Source organism: Protopterus annectens, chromosome 9.part0, assembly GCF_019279795.1.
Source record: "Protopterus annectens isolate FY-2018-M chromosome 9.part0, PAN1.0, whole genome shotgun sequence".
NCBI classification, from domain to species: Eukaryota; Metazoa; Chordata; order Ceratodontiformes; family Protopteridae; genus Protopterus; species Protopterus annectens.
Genome location: NC_056743.1, coordinates 940,055,410 through 940,068,220, shown reverse-complemented (window position 1 = coordinate 940,068,220; position 12,811 = coordinate 940,055,410).

Genomic DNA, 12,811 nt, shown 5'->3' with positions numbered 1-12,811 from the left:
TATATATATATATATATATATATATATATATAGATATACGTATATAGGAACAAGCCATGGATATTATAATAATAGTTATTTACAGCAGTTATATTGTTAGGGTGCTGCCCCTAAACAGTGGAGGGCAAATACATACTTCCTTCTATGCTATATTTATTGAAATTTTATATATATATATATATATATGTATATATATATATATATATATATATATATATATATATATATATATATATAGTGGGTCCACTTAATTTCATAATCTCAAAATCCCGATATATATGCTAATGTGTGTGTGTGTGTGTGTGTGTGTATATATATATATATATATATATATAAAAGAAAACAAGGAGAATTACAAGAATTTTTACAATAACTTGTAGATGAGTAACAATGGAGGTGCTGAAATAGGAATTTCAGTAGGAGTTGTGATCTGTTTAGCAAAATATAAACGAGAGACATATGTAAAAATACATTTTATATTATAAATGCCCTAGCCCCCTCCAATGGTAATGATGTGAGTAATTTTGTGATCACAAGGACTGCCTATGTCCTTTTGTCTATGTATGCTTTCACCTCTGCATGTGCAAAGAGGTACCATCAATGGCTTGGAAGATCACACCCACATCGTCCATACAACTGTCTCCCAGCATCATGACATCCCTCTGCCCTCCATCGAAGGTTCTGTCAGTAAAGCAGAAGTGTGAACTAGTCAGTACCACTATCCCATGAAACACTAACTGAAAGCAGATCAACTGGATCATAGTTAGGGCATTCTCTGACTGTATGCCATCAGTCCAGGCAACCCTGCACTTTCTTGCCATTATGGGTTAGCTTGCCCTTTCCTATCATTTCCACCCCCTGGCTGGCTCTGCCAATGAAGCTTTAATCAAACTTTGGCTGTTCATGAGCAAAATCCATACTTCTCATTAAAGTTAACTAAAGTATTAGTTTTACTAATCATTTGAGCTCCTTGCCACTTGTTGAAACAGGAATCAAGCCTTACAAAAGATAAATGAAAACCAGAATAATTCTTGTACATTGTGAAAGCAACATATATATCTTGTAGTTACAGACATTGCACAACAGATGGTGTGCTGACTATCACATGTACTTGCAAACAGGTGACATGCATGTGCATATACCCACACACACACACACACACACACACACACAGTCACATGCACATACATATATGCAACCTCTCTTCTTATCTAGGAATGAGTTGCTGTGCTGCCCTGGAGATGGTAATGCACACACAATAAGCATTTTTGTCTCAGTATGCTGATTCATGATGTTGGCAGTCTCTCTCTCTATCCACTAGTAATGAAAGGCATTATCTGTGTATGCTATTTACAGCAGCACTGCAACATTACCAGTACATCTAGTTTCAACTATACTTGTCTGACTTTTCTTTGTAGCAACAAAAAATGTAGCCTGTTTTATCTATACACATGATTAGAGAAAAAAAAAACAATATGTCCATGTCACCACTATCAACTACTAGTGTTCCTCTCTGTAAGATGGCTGCCAATACATGAATGTCCATTACAAACACCTTGGCATACAGCCCCCCCACCCCCACCCCACCAGCACAGCACATGCTGTATTAACACGATAGAAGGTGAAAGAAGGTAGTTTGTGTACTCAAAATGCAGTGCATTGTAACTGCAACTTTACATATTGTATATCCCTTTGATCAGAATGGCCCTATGGTTAGTTATTCTGTATGATGAGATGCTTCACCTTCTCTTGCATCACCCCTGTACGTTTTACATGTAAGTTACCCAAAGCTGTATTTTATGTGACAAACCTTAAGTTTGGTGCATGGAACTCCACAGCTATGCTCCACTGGAAAAAGTCACCTTTCAGCACTTTTACCTCAAGTCTCATAAACAGCAACTACTACAGAACAGCAGCAAAAAGCTAAACAGCTTTAAAAGTTGTTAAACAATTAATTCTGACACACTTTTCTTTTTAGTGTGTGGCAGTCTGAAATGCCACACAGCTTTTGACACATTGTTATAAGATGAAAAATAACATTTCACTTCAAGATGCCATCTTTGAGGCAGTATTAAGTATATTACAGTTTTCTTAACTATGAAAAACCATGCACCCTATGTGTAATTGGTAGTATATGGAACAGGAAAAACTCAAAACTGATGTCAAGATTCACCTTTTGAGTTTTGCTTTGCTCTAAAGGGGATTTCTTTGACATCTATTTCTTCAATGTATAACAACCTATCTATGATCAGAGACCATTGTGATTCACTGCCCTTCTGTTTTTATAGACTTACAACATTCTTTTTGTTTGAAAGAGATATGCTGCAAGATAACAGACCCACAGAGTTCAGGAGCACTGTACTTTCTCATCTGAGATAAACATATTCTTGTTTCTGCTTACAGAGACCTCTGGCTGTGCCACTTTTATATAAAAAAGCTTTACTACGTGGTCATTAATCTCTTTTTTTTTCAGAATGAGAGTATTCCTGCTTTTTGAATCTGTGATGAACAGTGGCACTTAACAGCTAAGGAGTTTCATCTATCTTTATTTTCAGAGCTACAGAGACTTTTCCTTTTTTCCTTCATTCATTAACCAGGAAATTCCACTAGGCACTAGCCTCTGTTCAGGGATAACACAAGAGTACTTACTACCTGATTAAGTTGCTTGCTCAGAGTCAGCACACAAATAGAGGATAAAGGAATCAAGCCTTGCATTACAGAAAAAAAATATTAGCAACTCACAGCATTAATCCTCTGTGCTAGACCACCAGACATGAATTCTCTATAATATGAGTGTATTTATTATCTGAATTACTGAGGTAACAGCTTTTTTACTTTTTCAGAGCTACAGAATTATTTTCAGTTTTGAGTTATGTTTCAAAAAGTGGGATACTGTGAATAACGGCTATGGACATTGTTGTCTGCCCTTCTTAAAAAAATTACAAAGTATGTTTGCTTTCTAAAGATGTATTTGAATGACTACTACACAGTGACATCACATCTGTGGAGACGGTTTCTAATTGTACAGTGTCAGAATTATTTTCCTTCTTTAATCTGCATTAGAAATGCTAGCATTCTGTGACAATCAAAGCTGAGTTTTTTGTTGCCCCTTTTCATTGGTACAGTTTCTTGGATTTTTGTTATGTACTTGACACTTTTTTGCATGCCACATGACATGTATAGTTGTAGCCAGGCATAAACTATGCAAGCCATGATGTACAATTCATGTGTGGGAAAACATTTTACCTGCATAATTTCACCAACTGTTCCCTCCTGTACTTAACAAATTAAATTGTAAGCAGGTAACATTTTGCCCAGGAGAAGATTCCATATCCCGGCTTTAAACAGATAAATTAAACTAAAATTGTGTGAGAGTCAGCATATAAGTAATAAATCTTGCTGTATTATTATTAGCTATTGAATTCCACACAACTAATGTAATACATTTACAATATGTGCTATTGTTATTAATTCTATATTGAGGATGTATACCACAGAAAATGGCATTTATGCTAGAAGTGTAGCAGCAAGCGAATCTGGAGTACAAATCATACATTTCAGGCCATACCCCTGCCATCATCTACTTTCTTCGATGCACACTGCTTACATATTCATGTTATACTATTAGTTTTTCAAATGCATAGTCAAGAAAGAAAAGTCCTCAACAACTTTAACATCAGAAACACATTTTATAGCTTTAATGTCACTGTGTAGCAGTCTTTCAAATACAAATTCAGAAATTATATTATTTTTGTGAGTTAAGGAAGTAGAAGTTGAAAATACAAGAGGATAAGTCAGTCAGGGAACTACACTGGAAGACAAGACTGCTTAAGTAATTTATATAGACTTATTTTCAAAGATTCTTATAGCAACAACCATAGTTTAGAACTCATGACAAAATGTTCTCGCTAGTATGCAGTGACAGGGTACTGATAATACAAGTCCTGCAGCAAGGTGAAATGTTGTTTGAAGTGTTATGTGGAGGTAGACTGTGGCTGGTCTGCTGGTCACATTCTCCATGTGCCTGATATCTGTTGCAGCAGTTGGCCTACACAGCCTGGTAGTGGCAGACATGTGAGCACTCTTTTCTTTTACTCCGTAACATGTTGCACCAAAGCAGGAGGAAAATGTGTGAGTCTACAGCTTGAGAAAAAGCCCACTAAAGGGCACACCAGGGCTTCCTACCTCCACCAAAGCTGTAGAGGATTGTGACAGCAATTCTAAACAAGGATCTAATGATATGTCCATATTCTTCACAAAGTCTCTCTATGTATAAGGAATAGAACAGTGTACATGACATGACTTGCACATAGGACAACTACTGAAAAATAGCAGACTATTTCACCACCTTTACCAGGGACCTGAAAAAAAGCAAATGCCACCTCCTGAAAAACAGTGGAAAAGTAATCTAAAAAACAGTCTGATGATTGGAATACATGTATGACCTTGTAAGTATGTGTGTACAATTATAATAAAGCAATCACTACACATAATTTTCAGTGATTTTCCCAGTATTCTTAAACATGCAGAAGCATTTCATAGGTTCATAGGTTACTAGGCTAATGGTTCTGGGGCCTTTACAAGTCTAGCCATGTAATGCTTGTGTTCCCTAACTGATCATTGCTAGATGGTTCCCTAACTGACCATTGTTAGATGGTCTGATTGTTTGCAGAGTGAACCTATGATCAGCATCAGCTGCCCCTGTTCATAGGGACATAGGTGCCATCCCACGGGTGAATTTATGGTTCCCCCATCCAATTGTCTACGTTGTGCTTAAATAGGGTCATTGAGGAGCTCTGCTTAACCTGAATTGGGAGTTTATTCCAGAGTAGCGTCTGTCTCTGGGAGACATATCTGTCACTCCAGCATGTTTTATTTAAGTAACAGGCTAGGTTCAGATCTCTGGAGTGAGTGGTTCTTGTCCCATTTGATTTGCAGATATGCAGCATTTCCATTAGGGCAGGGTCAGAGACAGCTCTATAGGCCAGGCAGAGGTTGCCTCTCAGCAGCCTGCAGGACACAGAGTACAGTGACACAGCTTTCAGTCTTTCCATGTAGGTCATGTTTTGGAGTCCCTGAATTCTCTTGGCCAGGAATCTCTGTGGTCTCTCCAGCTGCTGCAGGTGTCTGGTGAAAAACATACAAAAGGGAGCACTGTACTCTATTAGTGGTCTGATGAGGGTGGAGTACAGAGGAGTAATAACATCCTTGGTTTTGGATGCAATGCCCTTACTTATGAGGTGTGCAACATAAAAGGTTTTCCTTACCACTGTGGACATATGGTGATCAAAGTTTAGACTGCTATCAACTTGTGTTCCCAAGTCACGCACCACTGGGTTCAAGCTTAATGGGGTGTTGCCTATGCTGTAATTTGCAGAGGCGACTTCTTTGTCAAATGGGACAACAACACACTTTTTTGCATTTAGTTTTAGACCTTGGCTTTGGCACCAATCATTTGTCTGTGTTAACTCCTCCTGTAATATGCTAATATTTTTAGGGGACTCAATGACTGCTCCCAGTTTGCAGTCATCTGTGAACTTGGCATGCCACAGGCCATCTACTTTCACCTGGACTTCTGAGAAATAGACTCTAAACAGTAGAGGGCCCAGTACAGAACATTGTGGTACCCTGCTGCCCCTGTCCATAGGTGCCATCCCACTGGTGAATTTATGGTTCCCCCATCCAATTGTCTACTGTTGGAGGTGGAATCCTCAATTTTAACAGTATGGGTTCTGTCAGTGAGCCAGTTAGCTACCCACTTAGAGACATGTAGGTTAATCCCCAGTTTTTTAATTTCTCCAAATCTTTTCTGTTTCTAATACCATGACGAGAATGGACCCCATTCCTAAGCCAAAGTATAATTAAAGTTCATGAAATTAGTATTGTTTCAATCTTTGATATCAGCCAGAAGTGCTCTTTGCAGCCCGCTCAGTGTGTCCAATAATGACTCCTTCTGCATTTCATATGGAGTTACATGTACTGGTAATATATCTAAATACGACTGTAGATTCTTTTTTATAAGGCCCATTGCTCCTACTACTATTGGAACTGTCTGGATATCTTTCTTCTACATTGCTCTCATTTCTCCCTGCAAATCCTGATATTTTATGACTTTATGTCTCTCTCTGTACGCAAGACACTGTAGTCAATGGGTGTAGCGATTTCAATGATCAATGCTACTTTTGTCTTCTTTCCATGGGCCACTATATCTGGTTTTCATTCATCTATTTTTTGAACTGTTGGTAATTGGTGATCCTATGTGATGTAGACTTCATCATTTTCTATGATGCTTTGTGGCTCGTTTCCATTGTTTTTAAGCCACTTCAGTATTATAATGTTTGCACAATCTCCAGTGCAACTGTCTTGCCACATTATTATGCCTTTCAGTATACAGTCCTTCAGCCATTAGTATGTCATAACCAGCAATGAGGTGTGCAACAGTTTCCAGTTCTGTTTTACAAAACCTACATTTGTTTGTTTCTCCCACATGTTCAATGGAGTTTGAAAACCAATGTGTACGTAGCCTACTATCTTGGGCTGCCAGTATTAACCTTTCATCTTTTGGTTTGAATTTGCATCTCCTTAACCATTCCTATGTTTGATCCTGATTAACATGGGATTCTTCCAGGAGTTTTCTATACTTGCAACTATATTTATGCATTTTCCACATTTCTTGCCTTCTCATCTGATCCTTCACTTTATATTCTTTCTTTTGCTTTTTGGCACATTCAGTTGCTGTCAGATTTTTATCTACTTCTGGTTTGATTTCCATTCCCGCTTGATTAAGCAGGGAAGTCATCTTTGTTTTATTCTCCTCATGTTTCAAAACTTTCACTACGTTTGGGTCTTGTGAGGTCAGCAGATATGTGTGCAATCCACAGCTGGGAAAAGTTTCTCAATGATCCCAAGTAGGGGATTGTGTCAAAAGCCTTGGCTAAATCAAGAGGGGCAGTATGTACTGCTTTGCCTTCATCCAGGGCTTTGGTGACATTCTGGAAGAAGTCCAACAAGTTTAGTAAGCATGATCTACGCTTAACGAAGCCAAACTGGGTCAGGTTGAGAGTTTGAAAGTTGCCTATGTCCTTGTTGATAAGGTCCATGATGATTCTTTTCATAGCCTTGCAGATAAGGCTGGTTAGGCTTATGGGTCTATAGTTCCCAGGGTCGGTTGATGGAGCCTTTGTGTGCAACAAGATTACAGTTGCTGTTCTCCACTCTGCTGGAACAAAGCCAGTGCTCAGGCTATGGTTAAACAGAGTGCCAAGTGGATCTGCTAGGTCATGTTTTAGGTTGTTTAATAAGTAGCCTGGGATGTTATCTGGTCCCATTGAGGCTGTGTTTTTGGCCTTGGAAAGCACGGATATGACCTGCTCATTGGAGCTACTGGGGAGAGGACAAGTGTCAGTTATGCTTTGGGGTATGGCTGGTAGGGATAGGGGGGTGAAGTTTATGCCAAATCTGTGAGCTAACAGGTTGGCAATTTCTTCAGGGTCAGTGTGTTTATTACCGTCCACTATGTGTTTGGCACATAGCTGGGTATTCCTTTTTAGATCTCGGACATAGCTAAAGAATGCCTTATGATTGTCATTAACTAGGGAAGCTAATTTAGCCTCATAACTAGCTTTAGAGGACTTTACCAGATACCTGATTTATTTCCTCAAGTTGTGGAGGGCATTCTTTCTCTTCTGACCAAATTCCCTCTTGTTCTTCTTTTTGTTACATAACCTGTTTATATTCGAGGTTCACCAGTGGCTTATTTTTATGGGAGGACTTGGTTTTGATCCTGTCAGGTACAGTAGAGGCAATACAGTTGTTTAAGTGGTTATACAGAGTGTTTCTGTACTCCTCTGCACAGAAGTCATTGTTGGCTGTGTTAGCAGGGTTTTGAAACTTTTCAAATCATCGCTTAGTAGGTTATAGTTTGTTTTGGAGAAGTTTCTCATTTTTATTGCTCTTGTGGAGGTGTCAGGTCTGATCATTACTTAGAATGAGAGAGATGTATGGTCTGACCTTACTAGAGAGGGCAGAACACAGGGGATAGTGCAGTGACCCCCATATTGGTAAGTACTAAGTCCAGAACATTTGAGCCCCTTGTGGGGGTGCAGACTAAATATTTCACAGCATTTGTATTAACAAAGTCCAGGAACCTCAGGGTGATCAAGCTTGTGCTCATGTACATCACTCACTCAACAGAAGGATAGCTGAAATCTCCTATGACTGAAGGTTTGACAGTACAGTGAGTGACTTAAGCAAGTCCAGGTAGGCAGTGTGCTTGTCATGGTTCATGGTGGGGGACCTGTAGCTAGCAATGATGTAGTAGGGTATTTTACCTATAGTTATTTGGACCTGGAGTAGCTCAAGAGAGTTGTACTGTTATACAGTCTCAAGGTGTATTTGGGTTTAATGAAGATGGCTACACCTCCACCTTTGGTTCTTTCATGCTTGTTTTGAGGTCTGAATGTGTGGAAGGCATTGTAGCCTTGTACTGCCGGAGGGCTCTCTGTGGCTTTGAACCAAGTTGTCAGCATCTTCCAAGGTGAGGAGAGCTTCCAGGGAGTGCAGTTTCCTGTTTAGACTCCTAGCATTAAGCAGCATAACCTTGAGTTTGTCTGTGGTGGATTTTTTTATGTTGGAAGTTTTGTTGTTTTGGTATTGCCTAAAAAAGGCACTATGGTAGAGGCAAGCATCTTTGCCAGTATTCAAAAGCCTAGAGGAGACAGGTAAAGATCATCTCTGGTAAAGCAGCGTGGTCTGTCAGCCATGTCTTCCCAGGCTGACAGAAACTGGATCCCCCTGGATTGACACCAGAAGCTAAGCCAATCATTTTATGTTTATATTGTGGCATCATCCTGGATGAAGGCAGAATGCTGCTTAGATATAGGGACATACCTGCCTGAGACACATAATCTGAGAGTTCAGTCATGTCTGTCTTCATATAGTCCAGGGAGGTATGTCTCAAGTCATTCACCCCAACATGTACTATGGCAGAGTCGTAACGGTAACTGCTGTTGAATGACTTGATTCCATGCGTGATTTGACAGATCCTAGCACCTGACAGGCAGCTGACCGTGACCTTCTCCTTGCCAGCCTGGTGAGGGGGACATCTTTGTGTCTCACTATGGAATTCCTATGTCCAGGACATTTCATGATTTTATGAGTTAAGCAAAGGAAGCATTTCCATTTCCTAACAGAATAAGAGGGTTAATTAGGGTGATATATGAAAGGTCAGAGGCAAGAACTAAGCGGGGGGGGTCCTGTCTGACAAGCTGTGTAGGAAGAGAGGAACCAAGCATGGATGTCCACTTTCCCTTCTGGTATTTGCTTTATAGTTAGAGCCATTGGCAAAGAAAACAAGGGACAAACAAATTCAATTATATAACTCATATGGTAATCAAGAAAAGTTTGCTTTGTTTGCAGATGATAATATTTTATACCTCATAAATCCAGAAAAGGGCATGAATATTTTGCGACAGTTTCACATCTTTCTGGGATATAAAATTAATGAAAAGAAAACAAGGGCTATAACGGTAAACAATGTACCCACTCATGAACTGACTCAGCAATACCCGTATTTATGGGGACATGATAAGATTAAGTATTTGGATGTATGGAGTAAAAAGGATTATGTTATGGTAGTTAAGAATATGTGGGAAGAAACTAAATGAGAGATAATACAAAAACTGAGAAGTTGGAGACTTCTGGTTATGATTATGGATAGTAAGATACAAGCAGAGCAGTCTTTTAGTTTTATATACAGGTCAGTCATATTTTTATTAACAAGAGATGAAGATGCATACAATAATCAATAAAGAGCTGAAGGGTTTTATTTGGGAGGGAAAGAGAGCAAATGTTAAGTGGGAATAATTTGATCCTCCCCACAGAAAGGACGTGGTTTAGGATTATCTGAGTTCAATGTATACTTTAGAGCTATGCTCACGTTCGTGTACAAAATGCAAACAGAAAGTTAAAATAAAAGTGGAAAGGGGTGATGAAAAAGGGGGAAGTTCAAGAAGTATGAAGAGAGTAGGATTTTGGATGTAGATCTTTAAGGAGAAAAACAACAACCATACAGAATATTATATTCATAAAATCGTAGAAAGTATTCTAAGAATTATGCCAACATGAAAATGGAGAAAGGAGACTTTGTCAATAGGGATGACTGCAAGTAGGGGTATAGAAAATAGGCAAGAGGGGCCTGGGATTTACTGGAGAAAATTGGCAAAGGAACCAAGGTATCGGGAGCAAACAACTGGAGAGGGAAACTGAATACAGTGAGATGAAGCCAAACAGAACTTTGGACTGCAAGTTACAGATTGGCTTCTCTACCACAGATTGATATCAGTTTACAGGTAAAGAGAAAGGGTTAGGGGAGTGCAAAGTGAAATACTAGCTCTGGTACAGTTTTAGTTGAGTCTAGAACAGAAATCTCTGTTAAAAAGGGACAATTAGAAGGGTATGTCACAATGTCAGCCCAGCTATCTGGAATTTTGTAAAATACTTATATGTCATTTGGGAATATTAATATGCTTTACATAGAAGTGTGACATAAGGGGACACTGTCAGCACAGCTATCTGGAATTTTATAAATAGTTATATGTCATTTGTGAATATCAGCAGCATGCAATTGCTTGTGTTACCACTATATTAGAACTGTATGTTATGTGTGTATCAAACTGCTGGTACAAAAGTATGTATTGAACAGGGTTTGTACAGTACTGAGCTTCAAAGATGTATCCACAGTGTACCCTACTGGGACTTAGAAGATTAACTTGCAAAACTTAAGAATAGTTGAGGTTAAGTTACTTTAAATCTGGTCCATAAATGAAAGCTGTTATGTCTCAGTTTCAGTGCAGTAGCAGACACAATGTCTAGAACTAGAAGTATTTTTGTATTGTCTTTACATTTGGAGGAATGTAAATTATTTTACGACTTCCACCATTTGACAAAATATCTAAGAAGGTCTTTGTTTATGTGTTTTCACAGGGAGATGTCAAATGCTAGTTGTTTCTAACAATGGGGGTTTAGCCTGGGAACTGAAGTCAGGTGACAAAAAGTGATGTCATGCTGCATGTATCCCAGCAGTAATTTTTGATATTAATTTAAGAACTCTGAGAGAGAGAGAGGGAATTTTGTATCTTGTCTTTGACCTAGAAACACCCACTCACCACTTCTGCCTGCTTGTTGTTCTGTAAGTTTGTTTTTAGGGCATAATAACTCTTTTAGATTCAGATAGGATAGAAATATAGTAAAGTATAGCTTAGATGTTTTCTTTATTTATTTGAGACTGTCCTGCAATGTTGTTTTAAATATTTCATGTGATTGTTAAATCTGATTTAACTGATTACTTACTGAGTGTTGTCTTTTTATTATTTATTATTAAATATATTTAAACCTTTCAATTGTGGCTAGTCTGTTTAGAGATATTTAAGTTCTTAAAGTACTTGCATATCTATTTGGTGACACTGTTTAGGTCACTCCTAACAGCCTGGCACTTGGTCAAACTACCATTTGAATTAATAGTAACATTACACAGCAAGATTGGACACCCTTTGCTAAGGGCCATAAAGTAGCTGTTAAGGAGCTGGCTGGTGGCAGTGAAAAGTACCTTATAGTCTGAGGAGAAGGGGGCATAGCTAGTAAGCCTGTGCCAACCCTTCTCACGTGTGTGTGTATGTGTGTGTGTGTGTGTGTTTGTGCATACATCAAATCTCAAAGTGTGTGTGTGTGTGTCTGTGTCAGCTACTTGTGCAGGGACACAAAGCACTGGTTGGACAGAGAGGGTGCTGTAGGTCTTAATTTGGCCACTCAGCTAAGATTTCAATTCTATAGCTGTGCCAGAGAGGAGTCTTATTGGGGATCTGGAGAAAGAGGGAGAAACCAGCCCCAGACTGACTGTGATCTCTGTGTGCTCTTAAGGGAAATTGCACTTTACTGTGTGTGTAGCTGTCATCCTCACAGTGTGTATGCCCCCCCCCCCCCACTGTTGCCAGTGGTGAGGATTGAGGCTCCTTGATTACTGGGCCAGTGCAGAGGGATCACACGGTATATAAAATATTTCATTATAACTATATGAATCAATCAGAGGAGGATTGGAAAGAATGGGCAGTGAGACTAAAAAGACAGATGTGTGGCTACCAAGTATGCAGTAAAGTCCAGAATGTTTAGGATTCTCACCTGGAATTTTTTTGCAAAAGTATCTGTATACCCCCAAGCAGATGTCAGACATTTTTTTCACAGTTATATAGTAAATGCTAGAGGAGTGATAGAAAAGAGAGTGGTAACTGGGAGCATGTTTTTAGGGAGTGCAATGAGTTGACAGATTTTAAAAATTCCCTACAGAGTACTCCATCTGAAATGTCGGGGAGCAAATGGCTGCAACTAAGGAACTGATTCTTTTGAGCTGGGACATAGGATCTAAATCGACTATACATAGTAAGGCCTTATGCAAGCAATAATGCCCAACAGGATGTGTGTGCGGACAACCTCAACACCCCCGGAAGGGTATTATTAACACAAAAACACACACCTTGGAAGACATTACTGCACTTAGAGAAAGGGTTATGTGTTGAATCATTTTGTATTTTTTTAATTACTATATATATTTTCTTAATATTTTTTTATATAAAATAGTTCCTCCGCCCAATGTTTCAAACTTGCTGTAATGTATGAAACTGATGTTGGAGGAAGTACTTTAAATCCAAGAAATTAGTTTGGCAAGTATTTAATGCCTCAGACACACAAACATTTAGAAGTAGTGTACAGTTAAAACACGTGATTAAACACAGTTAATAATGTCAGCCATTAAAAGATT